We start from the raw sequence: 21,352 nt of genomic DNA, 5'->3' as shown, positions 1-21,352 counted from the left end.
GTTATCTCACTGACGTTCAGATGCTGGTTGAGCCCTTACGGTACCAAAACAGACAGACCCACCAGGAGGGAGGTTTAATGCGCTGCTGTATTTTGATGCTGGGAGCCATGCCTGGTACACAAGGTTCTGGGTAAACAATGGTGACAGTGTCAACCACTATGGGCTAAGCACACAACCAGCTACTCCGCCAAATCCCAAGGACACACTTCAAAAGGCAAAAACAAGCTGGCATTCTCTGGTGGGTCTGCAGACTCAGAGCCAAGCAGTTGTTGAGTAAACATGTCACCAGTGCCTCCTGTGACAAAATAGGAGGCACTGGTAAGGGGGCTGGGGCAGGGCTCCAGGCTTCCACTGCTCACCCACCATTTTGTCCAGGGGGAGAAGGTGGTCCCTGCATACGTTGCACCAATGCAACGACATTGACTGATGCCTGGGGACTCAGCAGGAGGTGACACGTGTCGGGAATGGAGCCAGCCTGGGAGTGGCACGGTGCTGGCATCTGTGCCCTCAGCTTTGCCCAGGCCACTACATCTGCCAGCTCATCTACAAGAAGCAGAAGGGGAGAAAGCCGTGTAGATCACGGGGCCCTGCGAGGACAAGTACAGGTCATGGCCACGACATGCCTCACCCCTTCCTTAAGACATAGAAGTATGTCCGGGTAGGAAGTGAAAATTCATCCAGAACCCGCCGGGCACCACAAGTAGGTGGGACTCGGGTCCCCTGTGCCTGTCACTCACAGGACTGGTCTGGACTATCTTTTTATCAATTCTCTGGCATCTTCTCCTCCAACTTACCAACAACCAGAAAGTAGAATCTGATTTTAGACTCACAGAGAATCGCAGAAAACCTCCTCCACATCAGGCCCGGCAGCACGTGCCAGGCCCTCTGACCGTCACCTGTGGGACCGCCATGAGCCCTCTCCAGACTCAAGGCCCGAGGCCGTAGGTCGGGGGGACACAGATTCCCACACTCTCCCCAGCAAAGGGGGACCACCTCTCGTCAAAGGCATCTCACCTTCTTCTGCCCGAGGGACATCTCGATAGATACACAGGGAAACAGAGCAGAAGGTGGGGGGGGGTAGGCAGCCCAGAAGAGCTCGTCTGCACTTCCAAAGCAAAGTGGGTCCGTTGACCTAATCACAGGGACAAAGTGAGGACGAATCTTTCCCTGCTGTGCCCCATTCTCTGTGACACGCCTTTCTCTGCCTAAGGGGCTCATTTGGAAGCCCCTGGCAGTGTTTCTGTTGTCCTAAATTGGCATGGTGGTGTCAGGCCGGGAGAGAGTGCCTGAGCCGTGCAGGTGCTGGACCTGGGAGGGAGGAGACACTGGCTCCACCCCCAGCTCAACCAGCACCTCATTCTGCGTCTCAGGATTCAGCATGACATCTATAAGCAAAGGGATAAGACTGTCCCAGGACAGGCTGTCCAACAGGAATGAAATGACTGCCATGTAAAGAAAGTTTCCCAGTTGCCACATTTAAAAATATAACACCCCCCAAAAAAAAACCCTAGAAACTGATTTTAAGAACATACCTTACTTATTCTACAGTATGTAAAATACTATCATTTTGACATGTAATCAATAAAGAAAGAAACAAGATAGTTTACATTCTTTTTACTAGACAAGTCTCAGCGTCTGATGTGCATTTGACCTACAGCACATCTCAGCTCAGACCAGCCTCCTCCCCAGCTCTCCTAGCATCAGTGGCTTTGGCTACTCTATTGGACAGCAACTCCAGGGGTCACACCAGGGGAATTGGCTGAAAAGCGGGAGTAAGTGTCCATAATAACTCTAAAAGAATCTCTCTGAAACAAAGGCGGATTCACTTTTAAACGTCTGAAAACCGGCGGGTTTCTCCTCCCTCACGCCTTGGCTACAAGACAGCCCTCCTTGCTGATCCCTTTCTGGATGTAGGGAAGCAACCCTTCACATAGCCAGGGTGGCCGGGCATCCAGGTAGAATTTCCTGCTCTCTGTGTCCAGTCCCACGAAGTCCTCCTTCTCAAACAGGATGTAGAGCAGGAGGATCTTGTCCCCAGTCTTGTCGGATGCACAGTCCAGCCACTTGGACTTGAGCATGATGAAGAGAGACTCAGTGAAGTCCTCGATCCTCTTCTCCACCACCCTGCAGTCCTCGTAAATTGACGGCCACGTTCATGCGCGGCTGCTCGGCCACCTCCCCATGCAGCACAAAGACAAAGAGCCGAGAGTTATAGAGCATGGTGCCATACAGCCCCTCTGTACATGGAGCTTCTCGAAGGTCTTGGCCAAGAGGCAGTCGGTAATGGTGACAAGGCCCACGACCTTGCGGTGGGTCTGGAAGTCGCTCCACCCATTCTCGGGCGCATAGTGGTGACTGTAGTGGATACAGAGTGCCCACTGAGAGCCGCAAGGGATGATCTGCCTCACCAAGGAGATTCGCTTATAGATGCAAAAGAAATTCTCCTCTGAGATGATCCCCACGGGTTGGACCACCACGGGGAGAGTCTGGTGGTCCTCAGCACACTGCACGTAGTCAGGGATGCTCATGTTGCAGGCCCTGACTACAGGGAAGAGGAGACAGAGGTACATACTGTGCTGCGGGCTGTGGGCCTCACTGGGTTGCGGTGACCTGGTGTGTACCAGTCAGAAGGCAGGGGAAGCCCAAGCAAAGCCGGGGGTACAGTTTGTCCTCAGCATCTGCACATGGCTACCGCAGGTCGGATCACATTACGCAGCTTTTGGTCTAGGCTTCCGACCTCTGTAGAAAGGGTCATTTCTTGTTTTCTGTTTCCAAGCACCTAGCCAGGCCCTGATGCAAAGTCAGTGCTCAAAACTGCTGAATAAAGGAATGAATAAAGGAACTGCTTCCACACCCCTCAGCAGGATATAATGCAAAGAAACACAGTAGGATCAAAAGACCTGGATTTCAACTCCAATTTATTTGAACTCCTAAGCTGCAGAATACTTGATAAGAAAACTTGCTTTGGGGAGGAAGGTTCAGTTCAGTGGTAGAACACATGCTTAGCATGTATGAGGTCCTGGGTTGAATCCTCAGTACCTCATTTAAAAAAAATGAAAAAAATAAATAAACCTATTTACCCCCCTCAAAAAATATTTTTTGAATTCCAAATTCAAGAAAAAAAAAAACACCTTGCAATTGACACAACATTGTAAACATGAGTATACTGCAATTGAAAACAAATCCTTGCCTTACAAGAATATATCTGGATTATGGAATTTTACAAATGTAAAATGCCTAGGGTACCACCTGCATAAGAAGAAGGAACTGTACAAATTTACTATCCCTCATTTATGAGCTATATTTCCTTTGGGCGGTTTATAACATCTCAGAGCTAATTTTCTCAGATTTAAAAAAAAAGAAGGAAACATTACCGGATTCTCCATACTGCTGAAGAATCAGATAAACCTATGATAGCATCTGACCCACAGAGTTTACTCAATAAATGCTTGTTGAATGAATGAATAAACAAGCAAAGTGAATGCTGCTCCCTGCCACAGAGCATCATGATGGTACTGCCTGGAAATCCCAAGCCCACGTTTCACCCGACTCTACACTAACCATGGGTGACCTGGGCAGGCCTGTGTGCTCCTCTTAACCCCAGTTTAATCATGAATAGAAATGAGGGCAATAACACAAACCTCAAAGGGTTAGTGAGTCATTACTGAATTGTATCCCAACTTTGCAAGATGGAACCTTTAAAGAAACTTGGGCAAAATGTCCGTAGGCCCTCTCCATATTATCTCTTACAACTACATGGGAATATGCAATATATCTCAAAATAAAATGTCTAATTTATTAAAGAGGCTATTGAGGATAAATGAGCTCACTGTCTCAAATAAGGAACACACAGTACAAATAGGTCAATGCCCAGCCCATGAGATACACTCAGTAAACATTCCCACTGAGCCCACTGGTCCCTCCAACTTCAGAGCACAATGATGTGTCCTCACGGCCAGAGGCCCCTGCACCTGAAACTAACAAAGCTAATGGTCCCCACTTTTAAGAGCCCCTGCCACCACCGTAGGTCTAATTTTGTACTTGTATTTTTTTCTTTTTATTAAATAGAAAAACGTAATTGCATAGCCTTCAGGTCTCCAAAACCTGACTACAGAGATCATGATGTCAGCCCTTCTTCATGAAACAATAAAATGAAAAGCCATTTCCACAAGATCTCTGTGTATATCTACTAGGGAACTTCATCCTGGACTGAGAGGAAGAGGCCTGGGGAGGAGGGGGCAATCTGCGGCACACAGACCCATGGGCCACCTGTCCCACGATGGACTTTAGACCCAACACTCACCCTCAAGGAACTTCAAAATAGACACAGACAGAGTGCTGTGGACAAGATTTTTTTTTTTTTAAAGAAATCCCTGATTCTCTCGCAGGTTTTGTTTCTACCGAGAAACAAATGTCTTATGTGTATAATATTTCACAAAAGACTTAAATTATTATCACCCCAACTTGACGCATTAAGAAACTGAGGGAGAGAGGTTTATCAAATTGTGCAAGATTAAAGACAGGCAAAAAAAAAAGATTAGAGAGAGGCCACGTCGGACACTGTATTTAAACCCAAGCCCCTGTTCGAGTGTTCACACTAGAAAGTGGGATGAACTGCCCCTTTCCTGCCCTCTCCCTGCAGTAAATGTCTGAAGAGTCTTTTCTGTGCCACCTGGAATCACAATCACTTCAATTTTCCACAAACAGCTATGTCACTCCTTGGAGGATGTGTCAAAATGTATATGTTGAATGGGAGGAGAGATTTGTATTTTCTGTTTCTCAAAGGAAACATGGCTTAAAAGAAAGTGAAAAGCACTTTTCTAGTCTAAGTCTTCATTGTGCAGAGAAGGAAACGGAGGCTCAGAAGAGATGAGGAAAGGGCCTTATTAACAAATATTGCCTCAGCGCAGCACCAAGCCAGCCTTGGGCACTTCTGGGGGAGGATCTGGAAGGCCCAGGAGAATGAGTCTTAGAAAAAGGAAAGAGAAGAAGCATACAAGGCCCCGTCTCTACACCACCATACCATGAAGTTCCACCAAAATACCCAGTATGGGTGCAGCCAAAATTAAGGTGGGCTAAACCGGTTATAGAATCCTGGAAGTCTCAACCTTAGTGGAAATTCCAACATTTACTATGTTTTTTTTCCCAGTTCAAGCATCAGCTCAGTGGGTGCTCTGTACCAGGCACTAAACGAGGCCTGGAGTTCTCCCAAATACACAACTCTTATATCACGTGTGCAAACCACACACAGGCCCACCAGAAGGAAAATGCTCACAGATAAGGTGGAATTACTGAAACTGAAAGCAGCCAACCAGCATATATTACTAGGAAAAACGGTGCTGCTAGAAATAGACTCATGGACATAGAAAGCAAACTGTGGTTAGCAGGCAGGAAAAGAGGGATTAACAGATACACATTAATAAATATAAAATAAATGACAAGGACCTACTATATAGCACAGGGAACTATATTCAATTTCTTGTAATGAGTTGTACTAAAAACAATCTAAAACATATGTAGATACATATGCATATGTTTATAACTGAATCTCTGCTGTACATCTGAAACTGACATTCTAAATTGAGTACACTTCAATAAAAAATAATTTTAAAAAATAAGTAAAAATAAAAGCAACGCCATTTAGAAAAAATAAAAGAATACTCTGATCCCCTTAGCTGTAGGTGCTGGAGAATTCTGGTTACAAACACCAAGTCCACTGGATCACTCCAGCACTTGCTGTCACTCTTTCTGACCATCAGAGAGTCACTTGGCTTCAGTGAGTTTATTTTCTCTTCTGTGAAAGGCTTCAGTTGCAAATAACGATGTATAGAATCTCATCATTCACAAACCCAACAATTAATAAGGACTTCCCATGGGCCAGGCTCTGTAAATATGAAAATATAAGGTCCGAGATATATTCATGGGTAGAAGAAATTTATGCCATAAAGACATTAATTCTTCTTGCTTTGATAGACAGTTTGAATACAATTCTGTTTAGATTTCCTACCAGATTTTTTATGGGTAACAAGATAATTTATGGTCAGGAACAGCCAAGAAACTTCTTTAGAACCAGCACTGGGAAGGGGTGGATAGGTCATTCATTTCCACTGGTCTTTCTGAAGTGATGAAAACGTTCTGGAATATTAATGGTTGCACCACTGTGAATATGCTAAAGCTGCTGAATTGTAGCATTTATGTGGGTCGACTTCATGGTGTGTGAACAATATCACAATAAAGATGTTAAATGAAAAAATATTTCTTGACAATTATTTTTCCCTCTATACAACTAGTCTGCCCCACAATTTAAGAAGAACAAATAAACCAAAACAAACCAAATTTTGCCAGGAGCTCTTTAGGACTGCAATGTCCCTGAGTCTCCAAAGCCTCTGGTGGTGCTGTTCCTGTTAACACACCCTAGCTGGATTGGGCTATTTAGGGACTGTAACTATTTTTTTAACATCGACGGTCACACGTTTCACCCTGGGAGAGGGAAGGATGGAGGATGTCACAGCCTCATGCCTTCAGCTCATTTTTAACTGAACCAAGCCTTGCTTTCAACACTGTAATCCCTCTCACTATAAAAACAGTGACAACATCAAGCACCGCCATCATAACACGTGAAAGTGTTCAAGGTACTTACCTGGGGCAGAAACACTGAGGGAGGAGACGGAAGCTCCCTCAGCACTGACGCTCCCCTTTCCCGACTCCACCAGGAGAATCTGGGGTTTACAGCCGGAGGCACTCAGCTGGGGGAGCAGCGCAGACGCCACTGATCTGGTCCCCAGGGAGAGGGAAAGGGAGAGGAGGGCAGCCCCGGGGTCGTGGGGCAGGGAAATCCGTTGGGGGAGGCGGGCTGTAGCCCCGCTCGGAGGCCAGCCACAGCCCCAGCCGGCCACCCCCATCCGGGTCCGCAGACCTCGCCTGCCCGGGACACAGCCCGCCCAGGGGCGGGGACGGGCCGGCGGCCGAGGAGAGGCAGCCCGGGAGGAGAGTACTCGCGGGTGGGAGAGGGGAACGTGACGCCAGCCGCGGACTGAGGGGAGCCCGGCTGGGGCGAGAGGCAGCAGGTGCACCCCTGGCCCTGGACAGCTGTGGCCGGGGCGCCGGGGCAGGAGCATAAGTCCTACCAGGCGAAAGAGCTGAGCAGCTTTGGGGCCGATCCCCGGCTCGGAGCTGGAGCTTCCAACCCTCGATCCAGCTGGCAATGACTGCGCATGCGCAGGAGGGCCAGCGATCCTCTCCGAGTTCTGCGAGAGAAGGTGGGGAAGCGAGGGACGGAGAAGATGGGAAGAGGACGGGAGAAGGGGAAAAGTGGAGGGAGAGACATGACCAGGAGGAGCAGAGAGAAGGCAGGGAAATGGAGGGTGGAGGAGAGTAGCAGAGATGGAGAGAAATAGTTTTAACTCTGGGGGTATCCTGAAGGAGGCAACAGTCCTGCCTCTGCACACTTCTCTAACCCTTTAAGGCCCGCAGCTCATATTTTACCTCCCTGGTCCAGCCCTCCACCCAAGGCCTCTGCAGAACCCCTATGGGGATCACACCCGTTGCCCCCAAGTGGAGCTGGGTTTCCTTTTCCTCTGGGAACCAAGCACCCGCAGGTGTTGTCGCTCAGAACTACCTTGGAAAGAGTACATTTTCCCCTTTTACACTCTGGGACACAGGCAGGCAAGATCTCTGCCTTACCTCCACTGTCCCAGGTGTTGTGCTGGAAGGGAGCGGGAGGTACGAGGTCAGATCCCAGAAGGAGCATACTGCCTGAGTGTTGGTGCATAGTCCCCATCCTTCCTGGGTAAACCACTCCCCACCCTCGGGGAACCATCAAGGGCACACAGTATGTCCCTGGGTGTGGGATAGCTGCCCTCAATTCCAGTGCCCAGCTTGTTAGGAAGATAGGAGTGTTACTGAGTCCAAATTCATTCTCCTTATTGCAGGAAAGGCCAGTAAGTTGGGAGACCAGGTGTTGGGGCATGGAGTAGCAACATTCTGTAGACCTAGATGGCAAACTAATGTCCTGGAAAACCATCTCCCCAAGTCAGAATTCAGGCTTCTTTCCTACGAGCTTGGTTTTTGCAATCTTCTTGATGTAGGAATTCTTTGTTGTTAGAATCCTTTGTTCATGCAGCTATCTGCTTGGGTCAGGTACCTGTAAACCTCCAACAAAACAAACGTTATTTTCTATTATGTATCTTGTTATCTTTATATGAATGGAAAAGTGTTAAATATCCTTAAAGGTCAGAGCCTTCAAAATAGGATCTCCTGTATATTTTTTGCTCTAGGCAACATTGTTTTACAAGCAAGATGAAGCCTAGGAGACAGAGCACAGGGTTACAGTCAAAGGAAAAGATCTAATATGGAGTCAGATTTGTTCTTTTCTATTACCAGGGCAGAAGACACTTGAGGATTTAAATCCCTTTAAGTTAAAAATAAGTAATACTTTAAAGGAATTTACATACATAGGTCGGAATGTGCATAGCATATCTGGAAAACACACAAAGGATTGTAAACAGTGGCATCTCCAGGGAGGGCTGAAAGAAGAGAGGATGAGGGAAAACTTCTTTCACTTGTGTATTTTTGTGCTCTGTTTGAATTTTTTTAACCACATGCATGTATTTTTTTTTCAGTTAAAAAAATGTGTAATGGAGCAAATAGTAGCAAGCTCAGCAAATACAGCAACCATGGAATCACTGAGTTATCACTTTTGATTTCAGCCAGGAAGCATTTATTGACTCTCTCCTATGTGCCCAGTGCTGTTTTAAGACTTCTTTTTTTTTTTTAATAAAATAATAAAGTGCTATTCCTCACCCCTGCCCATGGCTGGTGGAAAACCAACTGAGTTTTTATTGAGTTGTTTTCCAAGAAGTAGAGATCAGTTATAAACAGAACACATCTTCAGGGCAAAACAGGCGGAGTGGTTTTCCAGCAGGCCAGATAGCTATGAAGGGTTTTCAACAGAGGCACACAGAGGCTGAGAGAGAAAGCCTCCAGGACCCTACGAAAAGCTGCCCAAACTGCCTTCTCCATGGCACTACTGAAATAGGAAAGAAAAAATCTGACTCCATTTTAGATCTGTTCCTTTGACTTTAACCCTGTGCCCTGTTTCCTAGGCTTAGTCTTGATGGTTCTGCACCTTTTGTAAAACAATGTTGCCTAGAGCCTGAAATATACAGGAGACCCTATTCTCAAGGCTCTGACTTTGAAGGATATTAACACTTTTCTATTCACATAAAGATAACAAGTTACAGAATAAAAAATGACATTTGTTTGTTGGAGGTTTACACGGATGTGACCCAGGTGAAGAGCTGCAAGAACAAAGGATTCTAACAACAAAGAATTCATACACCAAGTTTGCAACAACCAAGCATTCCCACTTCCCATTTTTAATATAAGAAGAGACTGAAATCTGACTTGGGGTGATGGTTCCCCAGGACAATATTCTACCATTTCTCAGCTGGCTTTCCAAATTAAAGTCGCTATTTCTTGCCCCAAAACCTGGTCTCCTGATTTATTGGCCTGTAATGCAGGAGCAGAACAAGCCTGGACTCGGAAACACAGACATTGAAAGTATCCATTTGGTATATTAAATGACCTGCTTCTACTCATCTTCCTGACGTTTTATTCTCTTGACCACTCCTACTATGTTTATGAAAAACTTGTCATGTGGACACATTTCCACTTCTAGCCACTACACTTCCAGTTAAGAACTGATGCCAAGAAGGCAATGGAAGTTGCTAGAAGGTATTACCTGGACAAAATAGGGCAGAAGTGGGTTCTGGCTGATGTTCAGGAGCAGGCTGGAACACCTGACAAGTGGTTATAAGTACGGCTAGACAGCTGGGCACCAAAGAAGAAGCTTCTAAACTTCCATGAGGGACTTGTTGGATAAGAAGAAAAGTCCCAGACTATAGCTCGGATCCCACCACGAGCTTCCTGGGCGAGTCTGGGCAAGTAATTTAAAATCTCTAGGCCCGTGCTGTCCAACATGGGAGCCACCAGCAACATGCAGGATTATGAAGTTATTCTGTAGCCAGACAGAATTATAAAAAGACATTTTATTGCAAAGGCCCAGCAGGTATAATATTTAAAAACGTTATTGGTTATCTTGACCTAACGAGTTATTTTTGTATGTGTAGGTTTCTGTGGTTTGTAAGGCCTGTGACTAATGATTCCGTTACAGTGAAGTATTTTGAAATTATAAGTTACTGGACACAGTACCCTCATATCACAGTTGAAAAAAACTGATCCACATAAGCAAGGTGATCTGACTTATTAGTTATGAGCAGGGGCTCTGGGGCCAGCCTGCCTGAGTATAAATTCTCACTCTGCCTCCAGGGGGTTCTGTGTGAATCTTGGACAAATTATTGTTGTTTTTGTTGTCGTTGTTATTATTTGTGCCTCTTTTTCCTTACCTTTTAAGTAGCGAGGAATATGTAGACTCTATCTCCTACTGTGTTGGCAGGATTAAATGAGTAAACGTCTGTGCTGCCCACTTCCCTGGGTTTCAGCATTCTCCAGGCAATCAGTGCCAAACTCAGAGGCATTCTCCACTGTCTTCGTCAGTCTGGGATGCTGTAACAAATTACCGTGGGTCGGGTGGCTTAAACAACCAGCATATTCCTTATGGTTTGGAGGCTGAGACTTTCAAGGTCAATGTATCCTTGAGAGGATTGCCAGCTCGAAGATGGCTGTCTTCCCAATATCTTCATATCCCAGAGAGCAGAGAGAAGCAAGCACTCTGGGGGCTTGTATAAGAACACTAATCCCATTCATGAGGGTTCTACACTCATGACCTCATTTTGTCCTACAAATCACCTCCCAAAGGCCCCGCCTCCCAATACCATCACCCTGGGGGATGGGGTTTCGACATATGGATTTTGAGGGGATGCAAACATTCAGTCCACACATCGGCTGAGTCTCCCCAACATGCAGTCATCAAACCTGTAGCTAATTTCAAAGTAATATTTATATCTCTCTGCCCATTTCCATTCCTACATCCACTATCACTGAAGCCCTGTTACATTTTATTCCTTATTTTTCTGGTAGAGATATAATTGATTCCTCTAACTCCAATGCTCCCCTCGCTCCAGTCTGCTTAACAGCCCTGCCAGGTAGGTCTTCCTTAAAACACCTTCCCATTTCACCTGGTTGTTTTTTAGGTGTAAATGTCAGAATCCTCTCCACACCCCATCCTATACCTTTAATCCGTTACACTACGGCTCACTGTTATTTTCCTTTTACCAATGTAAGAAATTTCCATAAGCTTAAGAGCTTAAACCAGCACAGATTTATCAGCTTATGGCTGTGGAGGTCAGAGATCCAACACAGTTCTCACTAGGCTAAATTCAAGGTAGCAGCAGGGTTCCTTCCTTCTAGAGGGTCTAGAAGAGAATATTTCCTTGTTGTTGCTTTTTTTTTTCCAGTTTCCAGAGGTCACCCACCTTCCTTAGCTTGTGCCCCACGACTTCCTCCAGTTTCATGGTCAGCAGCCTTTCTGAACATTGCTCTATGGCTACACCTCCCTCTGAATTTAAACTCAGCTGGGAAATGTCCTCCATTTTAAGGACCCCCGTGAATACATTCGGCCCACCTGGACAATCCAGGCTACTCACCCTATTGTCTCATCTCAGGATCCCCTTGTCCCATCCCATTCAGTCATTACGGATGTGTCTGTGACACTCACCTTTGTAACATTTCCTCTCATGAGCATTTTATGGTTCAAGGCACTTATGAATGACTTTTTCTTTTTCTTCCTTAGTCTTTCTGCATTCAGTATGTCTGGTGGATTATATGAATCCTTTTTATTTGTCCCCCTGCACTAATCTTTAATAATGTATCATGGGTTTAAAATGCTAACTGATAGACAATTTAGAAGACAGAAATCCTCTAAGATTTTTGTCCTAAAATATCTGTCATGCATTTTGCCATGTACAGTAACACGTCACAGGTGGCTACCCTGTGGCCGGGGAGGGACATGATTCTGCCATCACACTCCCCTCATTCTCACCAATGTGCTGATCACCTAACCAAGGACCTATGCTCCCCGCTTCGCTCACTTCCTCCTCCTTTCCTTTGACTACCCTGTTCGAATAGTGAGAATACAGTACGAGCGCTGCGTTATCATGACCACATTCTACCTAAAATGATGGTTATCTTGAATCTAATGTCTTACAAACTTGTCTAAACACTAAGTACCACTCTGACCTGCACATAACCCCGTCCAGCTCTTTATTTTCCTAGAATCTCCCAGAGGAATCAGTTCCATGATGATGGTGATGATGATGATGATACTGACAATGATGACAGGGACCTCTCAAGGATTCTGATAAAGAGGGAATCAATAAAGGGAGGGAATCATTGCAAAATTGCCCCAGAGACAGGCTTAAATGTAAATAACTGCTATAGTGTTTAATGAAATTGACTAATATTTAACTATTTTTAAAACTTTATATCACTGAATTTAAAATTTTAACGGGAATTCTCATTCACCAGTAACCAAGATTCAACTCTAGGACCAAAGTCTAAGGATTTCAATCTTCTAACAAATTGTCCACTAGCCTTTTAAACACGTGATCCTTTTAAAAAGCTTAGTGCTGGGCTGAAAATAAGCAGGATTCATATAATCTCACCAGACACAGTGAATGTGGAAAGACTAAGGAAGAAAAACAAAAAGCCATTCATAACGTCTTGAACTTCACGTTGCTCACAGGAGAAAATGTTAGCCAAGGTGAGCGTCACATCAACATGACGCCTGAGTGGGATGGGGAAGCTGATCTTCCTCATCAGACATTTATCCTGATTTGTTAGATGCCAACACAGTTTCCTCATTGGATTTGCTTCTAACAAGTATGGAAGAATTTACGTTCTACCAAAAGCAGTCTAAACATTTTCCACTGCTGTCATGTCTCTGGACTGAATGTCCCCACAAGAAGGACATGAATATGTTTCATAGGGAATTCTTCCTGAGAAGCAACAGGATTTTCGAGGGAAGAACTGCAGGCCCCCCATGGAGGGCTGGAGGAGGGCTAGAGGGGGCACTGGAAAAACAGCAGGAGTGAGTTCAGATACTACCGCTCAGGTCGCCAAAGACAGCATTGCTATCTCTGAGGATATGACATTCTCCCAAAAGTTCCATGAGTGAAGGTACCTGTGAACACTAAGCAGTTTGTTAAGAAACAGCAGCACATAATTTGCGTCACAGCTCAATTACAGTATGTTTTGATATTTGGAAAATAATTAGCCCATTTTCCTTTGAAACTGCAGCAGTAGCAATAGAAATAAAAAAGGCTGAGCCGTCTTGGAGACAACAATCAATAAACAATTCTAAATCTGCAGGATTCCTTGACGATATGCAAGCAGTGAGCTAGATGTGTGCTGCAGATACCTCTTACTGCAGGGCTCACTCCTGCAAAGCATAGAACTAGTTTTCTCAGCAGACAGATGGAACCAAGTCAAGATTCCAAATCTTGAGAGATTTACTATATGGCAGGAAAGATCACACAAGTACATCCAGCCAAATATGAATAAATGTAATCAAATATTATCAAATGTGATTGGAGCACAGATGAAACAGAAATTCCTTTCACCCGGGATCTAGAGAGACTTCTTCAGAAAATGTGGCTTTGGAGATGGCCAAAGACATGGGTGGAATTTTGGCAGAACAGGATGTAAGGAATTTTAAAACTGATTCTAAAATTCGTATAAAAATTCAAAGGATCCCAAATATCCAAAACAATTTTGAACAAGAAAAACAAAGTTGGAAGACTTGCACTATCTGATTTTCAGCCTTTTTTTTTTTTTTTAAACTACAGTAATCAGAAAGTATGGTGTTGGTGTAAAACAGGAAAATAGAATAATGGAGCAGAATAGAATGTTCAGAACTAAACCAACACTTATATAGACAATTGATTCTCAAAAAGGATGCAGTGGAGAAAGGATCTTTTCAACAAGTAGTGCTGGAAGAATTAGATAGTGATATGCAAAAAAAAAAAAAAAAAGAACTTTGATCCACAACTCACAAAATATACAAAAATTAACTCACAATGGATCATAGATCTTAATAGGAAATCTAAAACTATAAAACAGCTGGGAGAAAAAGCATAGGCTTAAGCTTTATGACCTTGGGTTTGGCAAATATTTCTTTGCTATGACACCAAAAGTATAATCTATTTTAAAAAGAAAGTGATAGAGTGAACTTTATCAAAATGAAGACTCTTCAAAGCTGTTCTAAACACTGCTAAGCAAATGAAAAGACAAGCCATAGACAGAAGCTATTTGCAGATCATATATCTGATAAAGGTCTCTCTTTGTATCTGATCCAGAATAAAGAGGTCTCAAAACTCAATAATAATGCAAACACCTGAATGAATGAATGAGGCCAGAAAACACACTTCAGTAAAGATATCCAGATGGATAATAAGCATATGAAAAGATGCTGATTAAAGATGCCATTAGTCATTAGAGAAATGCTTTTAAAAACCACAGTGAGATACTAGTACACATACATACAAGAATGAATACGATTAGAAAGACCGACCTTACAAAGTGCTGGTAAGGAAGTAGAGCAACCAGAGCTGATAAACACCACAAGGAATTTACAATAGTACAACCATTTTGGAAAAGTCTTTAACAGTTTCTTTAAAAAAGGTAAATACCTATCTACCATATAACCCAGATATTCCTCATCTGGTGCTTTAGAAAAGAAAAGCATATTTCCATATAAAGACTTGTAACCAAATATTCACTGCAATTTTATTTATAATAGCTCAAGTTATAAATAACCCATGCATCCATCAAGAATTAAATGGAGAAACAAATGATGGTCTATCCAAACACTTCTCACAACAAACTCTTCAGTAAAAACTCAGCACAAAATAATACACTGCTATAAGACAAATAAGCTATTAATACAGCAACACAGATGACTCTCAAAATAATTACACTGAATGAAAGAAGTCAGACAACATAGAGTAGATACTGCATTAATCCATTCATACAAGGATCTTGAAAATGCAGACCAATATGTTGTGATGGAAAGCAGATCAATGGTTTCCAGGGGAAGAGATGGGGATGGAGGGAGGGACAACAAATGGCAGGAGAGAAGCTTTGTGGGTGATGGGTATGTTCACTCTCTTGAATGTGGTCATGGTTTCTTGGGGATATACTTATGTCAAAACGTATTAGCTGTACACTTTATACGTGTGAAAATTACTTTGCTAAGTATACCTCAAAGCTGTTTTAAGAAAAAAGGCACTTCAGTCTTGATCCACCTCAGCGCCTGATTGGAGTGACATGATCAGTCCCTCACCCTGTTTGCCTAACAGGAAGGTAGAAAACCTCTCACGGAAAATAACATAAGGATTTTTCATTTGCAATGTCTGCCATGTAATAAAGAATTTCAAGACATGCAACATGTCAAGACTATATAACGGATAATATGAGAATAAGAAACATTAGACAAACGATGCAAACCCCCAGGTGATGTAGGCATCAGAGTTACCAATAAAGGCTATGAAATATTTTTAATATATTCAAGAAAATAAGGAAATTATGTGAGAATAGATAACAGGGTAAAGACTTTCACCAGAGAAATATACTGGAATGTATTTTTAAGAGAAATCAAACAGATACTCTAGAACTGAAGCTTTCAGCTCTGGAGACAGGTAAACAGAGCTAATTAGGATCCCTTTTAAGTAAAACTTTCAGTAATGCCGGGTAAAATACAACAACAAATGTAACACAGTGCTAACAATGGAAAGAGAAGTTCCCACCTGACAATAAAAAGAGGACACTTAAAGCCCAGAGTGGTAACCTTGTGAGCTGATGCCACCACACCCTGGAGGGAAGGGGTTTTAATCTGCACATAATTAGAGATACAATGTCCATTTAGGAAAAAGGGTCCATACCAGATGTAGAAGACTCTTCCTTTATATCTATATAGTCAGAGACAGAGATGTAAAGTGGCAGCAGAGGTCACAGAGACACAGGGCCCTGGGCCAAGGAGTGTGAACACCTCTGCAAACTGGGAAAGGTAGGAAGACGAATCCCTCCCTAGAGCCTCGGCGTGGAACATAGCCTTGGCCACACGTTGGTTTTAGCCCACTGACAATGACTTTGCACTTCTGCACAATAGAACAGTGAGACGATGAATGTGTATTGCTTTAAGCCACTGAGTCTGTGGTCCTTTGTTACAACAGCAAAAGGAAAGAAACTCAGGAACCAACATGTTCATGAACCCCAAGCTGCCTGCTGTGCTGGAAGGAAGTTCTTTGTCTCTGATACTGAGGGAGTCTCCTGTCTTCTAGCAGCATCCACAAACTACCTCATGCTAACTTGACAGCTTGCAGAGGGTTAAATCTTAACCCTGCACAGTTCTTGATATTTAGTTAATAAAAATGATGGTGTCATCATGGGTATTTTTCCATCTTTTAAATACCCTTCAGTCTTCTAATAAAGCTACCTCTAATTGAGAGACAGTGTAAATAGTTTTCAATCTTCATAAGAAATAACTGTGGTTTTATATGGTTACTTAAATTATGAATAATAATATTCACATTAGTAAAAGTTATTAAAATCAACATTGTTTAATGAAAATATCATTTCTTTTTGCATGAACATGTATTAACTACAATAAATGTTCCATGCTTTGTTCTACGATTTACTGTTAGAGCCTTAAAGAATAATATTTTCCTCAAAAGATATTATGGCAAAGGGATTTCTTTTGGTGGAACAGTTCCTACATCAAATCTGGTGCATGGCTCAGGCCACTGGGAACCTAGAGATGATAGAAATTAGGAGGCATTATAAACACAAAATGATTTTTAAAGGAATTAAACAACTGGATGTGTGAAAACAAAGAATCTGAGAATATTCTAGTGAAATAAATGTATTTTTCAGCTTAAGCAAGACACTGGGTGAATAAATCTAAAATGAAAAAAACACCCAGAGATCAGCAGTGAGTCATGCATGCAGTGTGACTGATCAAAACCAAGTTGTTTCCAAACCAGTGTGCAGGCTTGATGCCTTCATGAATCAAGTCTGTGTGGCACCAGGTCACCTCGAATACATGTTGATGAGGTATTTATAAGCCCTTCACCATCCCAGCACAAAGCCCACACATGAGCCACAAGACCATCACCTACACATCTGCAAAACACACAGCATGGTCAATAGCACTTTTCTTGTTCAGTAGCCGGTGGCAGGGCACTGTGAGCAGACAGAGATACAGGGACACAGAGACACAGAGGCACTTCCCCTCACTCAGCTGATAACCTTCCGTGCATCCTGGGGACAGGATTGTCATAAAATGCACCATGGATTGATCCTCCTCCTAGGAAAGGAACGGTAGGGCTGTCCTCAGGTTGGAGCAAGGGTGGCCGGAGGATCTCAGAAGAGCTGTTTCAGCACAACCAATAGAATTTTCAGCCACCGTGACCACGAGAGACAGGTCTCCTGCCATCGCGGTAGGCACTTGGGCTCCTGAAAAAAGCTGGGCTCAGTAAAGGCTTGAGTAGAAGGCACAGACCTGAGGGATGCCCCAGCAAGAGACAGGAGGTAGGGCCTGGTTTATACTGCTCTGGGTGTATCCCAGCCTCATCCGAATACGAAATAAAAAATTTGCAAAACAGCAGAGCTGGGATGGATCATCTACTCCAGATTCCTCACATTACAGTTTAAAGGGTGGCAGCCCTGGGAGGCAAAGCAACGTGCTAAAGGCAGAACATGGAAGAGGCAGCGTGAGATAAAAATTCACCGTGCCAACCCCTGTTCAAGGATGCTGACACTGAGTGTGGTGCCAAGGTTTCCAACGTGGAGAATGAGACAGTGTAAATACTTTGTTCCCCCCAAAACCCCAAATATTTTTTAATGGCACAAAACTCACCTTAACTAGCTCTCTTCTGAGGGAGCTCTCTTCTGCTTCTTCGTCTTTCTGTCTGTCTCCATTTCTCTCTCTCAGACACAAACACATACAATTTTGTGAAAGGGGAATTCCTGCCATACAAAGACAGAATTCATATCTTCAAAAAGACACCTGACAAAGCACGTTTCTCAATTCAAGTGTTTGTGTGCGGTCTGGGCAACTGGCTTATTTTCTAGAACAATCGGTGGTTCGAAACTCAGGAGATCATCTTCCCCAAAGGAAGAGTTCTGGTCCGTGTTGATGAAGTTGTGGATATCACATTTCATGAGCACGTTCGGCTCCTCCTCTGGCCACCTGCTGCATCTGATGGCTTCCTGGAGCCGAACATCACTGTCAATGGCTATGGTTGGGATACCAGTTTTGGCCTTGTTGAAGTGGCCCACTTCATTGACGTAGCAGTGAAAGAGGGACCTAGATTCGTCATTGACCTGCCAGAGAACATCTTGGGCACCAGCGGTCTCCCAAATTCTGACACAAATCTGTTCAGTCTGAATCTGTTCTCGGGAGACTCTGCATTGCTATAAAGAAAACCAAAATAAAATATCGCTCACACTCTAGCTCGGTGACCTGAAGAATCATAGTTTTTGCCATCTACTGAGAGCAAACCCCTGCAGAGAGCATGCTGACAAGCACTGGAAGTGAAAGACATCACTTCTGAACACATACAATTACACCCAAGGCAAAAGTCTCAATTGAGGGCCCTTGGAAAATCCTGAAAAGACATCGCTCCCTGAGAATCCTCAATATTGGTGTCTCGCACACCAGTGTTTCTCAGTGGGACACTCAGATCATCTTCATCAGATTTAGTTAAAGTGCTTCTTAAAATGCAGAATTCTGCTGTGCACACCCTCAGAGTCTCAGAGGTAAGGACGGGTAGTCTGTATTTTTATAGCCACCAAGATCACTAAACATGCTCAGGTTTAGCACCGCGGTCTACATCGGGTCACCTGAGCATCGACAATGCTGTCTCATGTGGTGGGGTGGCCATGTGTGTCAGGGTGCTGTCCTACCCACGTGACTCCCCTGATTCTCAAAACTCACAGTGCAGCCCCATTGGGCAAGAAATACCACCATTTCACAATGCATACTCAAGGCGCCCGACTGACAGATACAATCAGTGATAGGAGAGGGGACAAAACTCAGCTTCCTGATACCTTCTTTCACATACTGTGGGACAAATGATCAATTCAATGGTAATAAATTAGTGAATGATTGAATAAGGTGACTCGTTAGTCCCACGAGTGCCTGGAAGAGCGAGCCTGGGCACACTGAGTACCGTAACAGCCCATCTACGTAATTGCCATTCTCCCCAGATCTATGTAAAGGTTACTACCACGCAGGCAGTGACACCTGAAGGGCAAGAATCATGTCTGAACACACTCTCAAATCCAGAACAGAACCTGACAACTATTAGGCTCTGGAGTCTGTGTTTAGCGAGTGTGGAATCTCAGTGATTTCAGCTCTTAGACCTTGCCTTCCCATCGCACCCGTCATGATATGGCCCCTATGACCAGTTCTTTCAGGGCTGGTGCCACGGAACACATTTACAGGACTGGAAGAATCTGATCATATAAACCATCCCCCAGATTATCATCAAGTGTCACCTGCATTTCAGGGATCAGTAATTCCAGAAGCTTTGCAGTTCAGGCAGCTGAGGGATTTTTATATCAGCTCTGTCTTCTACTGTGACTGCCTGGGTGACATCCGACAAGGAATTCTCAAAAGCCTGAGCTTTTCTTTCAGGAATAATCTAATTAACAAATCTCGCTGACCACTCAACAAATGTGATGTGAAGATCAATGATTTACACAGGAGTACAACATTCACTATGTCGTGGATTTAGAATCAGAGAAAAATCATTTGAGAAAGATTGACAGAATTTAACTTTAATGCAAGTTTAAGTATTCTTACCTTTCAGTAAATCATCTTCCCCTACTTATCACTTCACCCAAGTTTAAAAGGTATTTGAGAACAGGGATGAGTGTGCCAGCAATCTGTGACCCAATAACCTAAAATGTCACCTAGGAAAAAGAGAGGAGTAACACATTTTTAAAAAGCATGGTGAGGATGGCGGGGCCATCCCCCAACTCCAGACTAAGAAGCTCTGAGTAATAGCTTTCCTGCCTGCCTGGGGCATCAGCTGATGTGAAAACCCACCCAGAAACCTCACTGTCCAGCAGCTCTTCTGTAACACAGGCTACACTTCCTCAGAATTAAGAATTGGGTCAAGTAACCCCTTCGCTGAAGAATAAAGACAAAGGGGAACAAGAGGGTTTTGCCCCTCCCCAGGGGAGAGCCCAGACCTTGGGCTGCATGCTCTGCGCCCACCTCCCAGGAGAAGAATTAACTGGAGAAGGGCGTTCTGCGAAACTGGGGCAGCAAAGTTTGAGATGGGAACAAATTGACCAGCTGGTCAGGGACAGCCCCCTTCGTCGCTGCCTTGGCAGCTGCCTCCGCCCCCTCAGCACATCCTGCCCACCTCCAGTGGCTAAGCTGTCAGGGAAACTGTGCTTTGGGACCTGGGGCAAAAGAGGCTGCCCCCAGGCCAAGATGCGGAAGAGATGGGAGTTAAACCACCAGCTCCCAAGCGGCAGGCTCCATACCCCCGCAAACACCCCGCCGCCCCCTCAACCTACTGCAACCCCGGGGCAATATGACCCGGAGAAGCGTGACCTGGGAACGAGGGTCGGCCACGTCAGGCCTCCAGAATTATGGGAGCTTATCCTCCACCTCGCCAGGGGCAGCCCCTCTCTCCTCTCCACCACCTGATCTCACCGCGCCCACTCCCAGGAGCAACCAGACCGGGTGTGGGGTGTCAGGCGAATCTTGCGCGGGAGAGGCCATCCCCAGGCCAGGTCAGGGGAGAGGAGAAGAAGTGGCCCCATTAGGCGGGGCAGCCGGACATCGCAGCTGCCTCTGCCCTTCGACCGCATCGCGCCCTTCTCCCAGGAGCAAGCTGACCTGGAGACGGGCATCCGGCTTCTTGGGCAGCAGAGGACGCCCCCAGGATTGGCAGCGGGGAAGAGGAGAGCAAATTGACAGGCTCAGCGCTGCAGGTCTTCTACCCCCGGCGTCGACACCCCCGAACCTTAAAGGCACCGCCCAGGGCACCCCTCCCCCAGCAGGTTGAATGGGACAGGTGTGTCTGGTGATCTGGGGGAGGAGAGGCCACTCCCACACCAGGCAATCGGGGAGACGGGAGCCAATCCACCAGCTCCCCAAGGCAGCCACCTACCCCCGCAGCAGCCACCTCTCTTGCCCCCTGACCTCACGGTGGCCTCCTCTAGGGAGCAGGCTGACCTGGAGATGGACGTTCGGCGAACTTGGGACAACAGGGACCGCCCTCAGGGCAAACCATGGGGGGAAATGGGAGCAAATGGACCGGCTCCATGGGAAAACCTGCCGCTGCTGCCACCACCCCCAACGTACCACGCCCGC

The 21,352-nt window shown here is 45.0% G+C and overlaps 2 long non-coding RNA genes across 2 annotated transcripts in view; both read right to left on the bottom strand.

Annotated features, from left to right (window-relative positions):
- Window positions 1-6,764, bottom strand: part of LOC135320572 (uncharacterized) — a 29,448-nt gene extending 22,684 nt beyond the window's left edge. Inside the window, exon 1 of the long non-coding RNA XR_010379774.1 lies at window positions 6,641-6,764. This is a non-coding gene — a long non-coding RNA (uncharacterized LOC135320572). The remainder of the gene's footprint in view (window positions 1-6,640) is intronic.
- A 3,265-nt stretch (window positions 6,765-10,029) lies between these two features.
- Window positions 10,030-20,986, bottom strand: LOC135320568 (uncharacterized). Its single transcript, XR_010379769.1, has 4 exons — window positions 20,876-20,986; window positions 19,826-19,935; window positions 17,876-17,985; window positions 10,030-10,566 (listed from the first exon to the last, which is right to left on the bottom strand). It is a non-coding gene; the product is annotated as an uncharacterized LOC135320568 (long non-coding RNA).
- Between the last annotated feature and the right edge of the window lie 366 nt (window positions 20,987-21,352).

This window comes from Camelus dromedarius, unplaced genomic scaffold (genome assembly GCF_036321535.1).
Source record: "Camelus dromedarius isolate mCamDro1 unplaced genomic scaffold, mCamDro1.pat HAP1_SCAFFOLD_197, whole genome shotgun sequence".
In the NCBI taxonomy this organism is placed as follows: Eukaryota; Metazoa; Chordata; class Mammalia; order Artiodactyla; family Camelidae; genus Camelus; species Camelus dromedarius.
This window is presented reverse-complemented; position numbering and strand designations above follow the sequence as displayed.